The sequence below is a fragment of the Chenopodium album genome, chromosome 18 (assembly GCF_948465745.1).
Source record: "Chenopodium album chromosome 18, dcCheAlbu1.1, whole genome shotgun sequence".
Classification (NCBI taxonomy): domain Eukaryota; kingdom Viridiplantae; phylum Streptophyta; class Magnoliopsida; order Caryophyllales; family Amaranthaceae; genus Chenopodium; species Chenopodium album.
This window is the reverse complement of record NC_137851.1, coordinates 31,423,798-31,430,990: the sequence shown is the minus strand read 5'-3', so window position 1 is coordinate 31,430,990 and position 7,193 is coordinate 31,423,798. Positions and strand designations below refer to the sequence as shown.

Below are 7,193 nucleotides of genomic sequence, written 5' to 3'. Positions count from 1 at the left end.
GTCAAATCGTCAAATCAAGTGAATTCTTGAGAAGACAATTGCTAGAATTAGGAAAGATTGGGCAGACAAGCTTGATAATGCCTTGTGGGCATATCAAACGGCTTTTAAGACTCCTATTGACACCACTCCATATTGTCTTGTTTATGGAAAATCTTGCCATCTTTCGGTAGAACTTGAACACCATGCTCTTTGGGCAATCAAGAAGATCAATTTTGATTTAGCAAGTGCGGGAGAGCAAAGGTGGCTAGATCTTAATGAATTAGAGGAGCTTAGACTTGATGCATATGATTATGCTAGCACCTACAAGGCGCAAACTAAGGAAGCTCATGACAAGCTTATCAAAAAAATGGAGTTTTGTGTTGGTGACAAGGTCCTCCTCTACAATTCCAAGATGAAGTTGTTCCCTGGAAAACTCATGTCTAGATGGAGTAGTCCTTTCATGGTGCAAGAAGTTTTTCCTAATGGAGTTGTGGAACTTTATTCAATGGATTCATCATCTCCTTTTAAAGTCAATGGTCATCGGCTCAAGAAGTATTTCGATGGTATTTTTGTTGGCCTTGTTCATAGAATGACTCTTTATGATCCACCTTGAGAAGGGGTGGAGAACGTCAAGCTAATGACGTTAAACAAGCGCTTCTCGGGAGGCAACCTGATGTTCTAACCTTCTTTCCATTTTTCTTTTGATTTTATCTTTCTTCTTGATGCTTATGAACTATTCAATTTTCTTTGTTTGTTATGATTTTAGGTAATTTTTGATATGATGGAGGTTAGTTTGCCAGCATTCTTGGTAACAAATTTTGAAGATGAAGTGTTCTTGTGCTTACTGGAAGTTTTGAGTAAGAATTGAACTTTAGTGGGTGCAAGATGGTGGGTTCATGAATTATGGATGTTGAACCTATTGTCAAGGGGTTTAGAAACTGCATATGTTTGTGTTTATCATCATCATGGGTGTTGTGCACACCGGTGTGCGCACCAAAATTGCATAGGGCATGAGCAACCCAGAGTTGCGCGAGCACGCGCGAGGATTGCGCGGGTGCGCAGGGGGGTGGCGCGGGCGCGCAAACCCATGGCGTGGGAGCGCTGGTCTGCTACATTCCCCCCCTTAAACGCACCCCTCTCTTTTCTCTATCTCACTTCTTTCATTTTACTTTATTCTTCATTGTAGTGTTCAAGCATTTGCCCTATTTTTGCTGCTATATTTCATCATAAAATCATCATTATTCATTTTCCTTGGTTGATAATCACTTCAAATACTCAATTTTATGCTTTGTAATTGATTTTCTCTCTCCAAAAGTTGGGAATTTGGGTATTGTTGATTGGGGTTTTGGAACTTACAAGTTTGGGATTGTTTGCTAGTAGTTGTGCTTTCTACTCCATTTCATTTGAATCAAACACTCTTTCAAGGTATGAATTCTCAATTTCATTTTATTTTCATGATAAATTTCACACCTTGTATTATATTGTTGGATTTGAATGTTATGGTGTATGCTTTAATGATGTTTCTAGTTTTCCTATTTCATGTCTCCAAATTTTGTATTCATGATGATTATTGGTGAATATATGAACTTGTGATGCTATGGTTTTGCTTGATTGTGCTACTTTTTTGTTACCACCATTGTTGGTTTTCACCCTCTTTGAAATAGTTGCTTGTAAGAATGATTGTTGCTCACTCTTTATTCTCAAATGGCTTATAAATCCTTGCTTAAATTGTGGTTTGAATGTGCTTACATACTTGTTATGTGCCAAATTATTCATTCTAGTTCAATGATTGGTTGTGGATTCATCCATTTTGGTTATGCAACTTGTTGTGAGCACCATATCTTTCTTGCCTTGGATATATTGTCTTGGTTTGTTTGTGTAGATGGCTCCCCTCCGACATCCTAAACGAGCCCGTGGCTCTAGTTCCCGTGAGGCAGTGCCACCCCCGCCAAATGTAAGTGAAACTTATGGAATTGAGTTTACGAAGAGCGAGCATTGGGAAAACTTTGTCCGGCTTTCCTCCCGAAAACCTCTATCAACAAGTTTTTATGATCGATCAACGACTACAAAGCTTGGTATAAATGAGGATGTGAGGCGTTTGGCCCGGAAGCTTGGTTTGGAGGATTTCATTGGATTAAGTGCTCCAACTTACGCCCGTCTCACTTTTGAGTTCCTCTCCTCTCTCGAGGTACATGAAGCGAAAGTGGATGGTGAGCTTGTTCGTACATTAAAGCTCCAGATGTTTAACAACGACCATTCCATCCCTCTCTCCTACCTTAATGAGATTTTCAAATTTCCCGTCCCTTTGGAAGATTCCGATTATATCTACCTGGCATTTGAGGAGTTACAAAACAATCATGCTTATAATGAGGGTCGTTGGTGGAGGCATATCTATCTCGGTCGAAGGATTGTATCAACCTCAATATTCCAAGGCGGCTTCAATCATTCATCCGGCCTTGAGGTACTTTAACAGGTTGCTTACCTATGCTTTTTTCTCAAAGGAATCCCTTGGTGCCATCTCTAGGGAGGAGCTTAGTTTGTTATGGTTGGTGGATCAACCATTTGAAGAGATCGGGGTAATTGATTTTGGGATTCAATTGCTTAATCGGTTTGTTAATATTCGTGATGGTGTGTTTCTTTCCGAAAGCATCCAATTGGGTGGTTTGATCACCATCATTGTTCTTTCTCTCAATAAGAAATATGAGAAGATGATCTTGTCTCTTGAGCCCATTCGGGACCGTCGAGAGAAGTCCCCATCCTATCTCCTCAACACATATAATTTGATCAACCAAAAGTTTTTGGAGCGGATTTCTAAAGAGGATTTGTTCATTTGGAAGGTTTCTTGGACTACTGATTGGTGGCCTATCCCTCATCCGGAGGCCACCGCTCAGTGGTTAGGCACTCCTCTTCCTTGGCGGCCCAACAAATGGCCTATTGATCCTTCTCTCAAGGGGACTCCTCCGCCCAACCTTCGCATCAACCCATGTGTTGTCGTTCGTACTCTCTCTCAAGATTTGCCCCCGGTAACCCGGGGAGGTACTCCTATGATTTCTTCTTCTTCATCTTCTATTTCTCATTGGGATTTGTCTATTTTGCATGCAAAGATTGATTCCATTACCAATGTGTTGAATGCTTCTCCTTTGGAAAATGATTTTGTGCTATGATATTACTATCATGCTAGACAAATCTATGTCTTGCATGTGATGAGAGGTGAGATTGAGCCTTATTTGAATTACCCCTACTTCTCGGTCCAACAAGGACTCGTACACAATGGGTCCCATTCGACCCGGACAAGGGCCTTCTTTGTGCTCATTTGGCCTCTTTTAGGATGAATTTTCATTGTTTTTATGTCTCTTTTATCTCCTTTTCTCTAGCTTTATTTGATATTTCTCTACTTTGTGTTTTCTTTAGTTGTTTTCCCATTTTCTTGCATTTCTTGGTTTATTTTGCTTTTTCTCTTTTATTTGTTTGTCTTTCTTAAATTTCAGGGAATTGGTGATGTCTAAGGATTCAAATGACCTTCTCTCAGGATTTGCAAAGCTAAAGGTGCAAGCCGGTTCCTCCTCTTGAAGCTCAAAAGGGAAGGAGTGCAAAGGCCAAGTCTTCAAGGCCGCGCTCTCATGCTGCGTGGACAGCAAAATCGGTGTTGAACCCACCGTGAAGGCCTCTAGTGACCGAGTCCCTCAACATATATCAAGTAGAGCGCACGGGATCATCAACGACCGCACAAGAGGGAAGTGCACTGCTCCCAGGCGCGGGCGCGCAGACCCTGTGCGCGGCCGCACAGGTGTGAGGTGCGCCCGCACACCTCCTCTTCCCCTGTTCCGTACTCATTTTTGAGCGGCCGCGCTTGTGAAGGAGAGGCCGCGCCATTTGAGGTTCTTTTTGAACGTTCAACTAAATCTCCATTGTTAGTTTTACTATATATAGAATTTCTTCATTTTTAGAGAAGGAATGAGTTTTGATTTAGCTTAGAATTAGATTTTAGAGAGAAAAGCTCAAATTTGGGAAACTTTTGTTCTTAGATTCTAGAGAGAGAAACTTGGTGATTTTGATGAATGCTACTTTCAATCTTCTTCCTCTTTGATTTTATCAAAATTTTGTAAGAATTCTTTACTTTTTAATGCAATTTTATGTTTGATACTTGAATTTTATTGAATTACATGTTATTTGTCTGATTTGATTTTTGATAAGTTTGAGCATATTTTGAATACAATTTTGATGATGAAATTTGTGATTAGATTAGTTTTGTTATTCAAATTTGCAATGTGTAATGAGTAGATTACTTGTTAGGGATATGGTGAAGCATGTATGAGTGATAATTCATGGCTAATTGGGGGATTTTGATTGATCCTCATTGTGATTAAATTGGTTGGTGAAATTTGTGCATGTGTTTGTGAGGAGTGATCAACCTTATCTATCAAACTAGATTGCATAATAGTTTTCATTGATATGAAAAATTAATTTGGAAGCTATTAATATCGATTGATCTTGTTTTGCGATTTTCCTTTGAAGTTATTTGTAGAGACATCTAGCTTGACCCTAGGAAATAGCTCTCTGAGTGATTTTGATTGCATTTGTTACCTTCCCTCACATTGTATGTTTGGTCGATTCCTTTCCCAATTAGTGTGATTCTCATGAGTGCATGTGAATCCTAATTCCCTAACATCCTTTATATCGTTCTTGTATTCATTTAATTGCGTTGTTTAGTTTGTTAGACCAACCCTCACTTAGGCTTCGGAGTAGCTTAGCTAGAGACTTTAGCATGTACCTCATTCCCTTGGGTTCGACTCGGACTTACCCCTATACTTAGGGTTAGGTTTGGTTCTATACATTTGGTATTGATCGGGGAATCTTAGACATCAACGGCCTAGGTTTCACCGCGTTATCATCTCAAGAGAATTAAGATCTTGTTCAAGAACACGAGTGACTTGGATGCGTACATCTTTATCAACTTCTCCCATAAAAAAAAAAATTTAATATTTGTATTAATAATTAATTATAAAATAAATAATACCCTGTAATAAAATTAAATTGAATTGATAATAATTTCTAAAAAAACTCAAGCCTAAGAGCCTGTTCTATTCAACTCAATTTCAGTTTAGTTCAGTTCAGCTTCAATCACTTCAGTTCCTAATTTCCTTCTCTCATAAACAATTTATTTCAGCTCTATTCAATTTACTTCAATTCAGAGTTCAGCTCAAATCAGTTCAATTTAGTTCAATAAATCAGAATAGGCCTTAAATGTCTATGAACATCAATTTGAAAATCCGTCATTTAATTTTAGTTGAGCATAATATAAATACTCCATGACTACAAATATTATTGTTAGATTTATTACTCATTGTAATATTACTTAGTCAAAATCTTATACTCTTCCCTAATCATAATTCATCCATCCTATGTCCCCATTCCCTCACTCACTCCTCAACCTTCACCATTCCATTTTCTCTGTCTCTCTTTAAAACCCCATCTCCTCCTTTTCCTCTCACCCCCTTTCCCAATCTCTCTCCTCCCTCAACCACCACTCACTAGTGTTAGCCACCTCCATCAATGGCACCCCACTTCCACCTCTTCATCATCATCGCATCCCTCATTTTCTCATTCCCTACCTCCCAATCCCGCCTTTCCGCCAACTACTACGCCAAATCCTGTCCCAAATTCGACAGAATCATGGAAGAAACCACCACCAACAAACAAATCGCCCACCCCACCACCGCCGGCGCCGCCCTCCGCCTCTTCTTCCACGACTGCTTCGTCACCGGCTGCGACGCCTCCACTCTCATTACCTCCACCCCTTTCAATACCGCCGAACGCGACGCCGAAATCAACCTCTCCCTCCCTGGCGACGGCTTCGACGTCGTCGTCCGCGCCAAAGCCGCCCTCGAACTCGCCTGCCCTGGCGTCGTCTCCTGCACCGACATCCTCGCCGTCGCTACCCGCAACCTCGTCAAATTCGTCGGCGGCCCTTACTACTCCCTCCTCCTCGGTCGCAAAGACGGAACCGTATCCAAATCCTCACTAGTAACTCCCACCACATTACCCAAACCAAAGATGACACTCGACGAAATGATCTCAATCTTCGCCAAACAAAAATTCACCATCCGAGAAATGGTCGCTTTGAGTGGTGGACACACCATTGGATTCTCACACTGCTCGGAATTCGCTTCCGGGATCTACAACTACAGCACAACCCAACAGTACGACCCGACTTACAACCCGAAACTGGCCCAAGGGCTGGAAAAGGCTTGTTCGGGCTATCAAAAAGATCCGAGTCTTTCAGTGTTCAATGATATAATGACCCCTAACAAGTTCGACAATGTCTACTTCCAGAACTTGCCGAAAGGTTGGGGAATTTTGGCTTCCGATCGGGTCTTATTCACCGACCCGAGGACACGACCGTTTGTAGAGCTGTATGCTAAGGATCAGAATGCGTTCTTCAGTGATTTTGCGAAAGCAATGCAGAAGTTGAGTCTTGTTGGTGTTAAAACTGGGCGACATGGTGAGATTAGGCGAAGGTGTGATGCTTTCAACAATAATCAATCTTGAAAAAACCCAACAAAATAAAGAAAATTCAGATGAATTATTACAAATTTGCAATAATTTATTGCAATTTTTTTAGGGTAATTTTTAATTTTAGATTTATTAATTTATGTTTTGATTCCTTTTTGTTGCGTTAAAATTTGTATTTGAATGTTGTCTATATAATACTGAATCGAATCTCTGTGTATTCACATTGTCATAACAAAAAAAGTTGAATTATACTTGTAGGAGTACTACTATTTGTCTACTTCTATGTAATTATATCTCTCTTTACTTCCCCTCAAAAAAAAATATCTCTCTTTACTTCATTTTATTATTAATTTTCAATTGTACTTTGCAATTTTGCATGTACTTGGAGTGGAATGAATAAATTTGACTGTACTCACTGGAACTTATGTTTCCAATGCATTTTATTTTTAATGTATAAAATGTTATTTAGTTGATTGTGAGAACTTATTTCCAATCAGAAATTGCAAACTTGTATTCCATATGTTTTCAAGAACCAAATCCGGGATGTGTCAAAAAAAAAAAAAAAAGAACCAATTGTACAAGGTTTTAGTCCGGTATAACGTCTTCTCTTTACCTTTTAATATCCCATGTTTGTTTTATGTCAACCAAATAAGCAGTAATTGAATCCGGAAATTGTGCATCAATTATTTTAGCTGACTAAT

General features: G+C 39.6%; 1 pseudogene; it reads left to right on the top strand.

The window, feature by feature from the left end:
• Nucleotides 1–5,339: 5,339 nt before the first annotated feature.
• LOC145590778 (peroxidase 31 pseudogene) lies at nt 5,340–6,974 on the top strand (annotated as a pseudogene).
• Nucleotides 6,975–7,193: the final 219 nt, after the last annotated feature.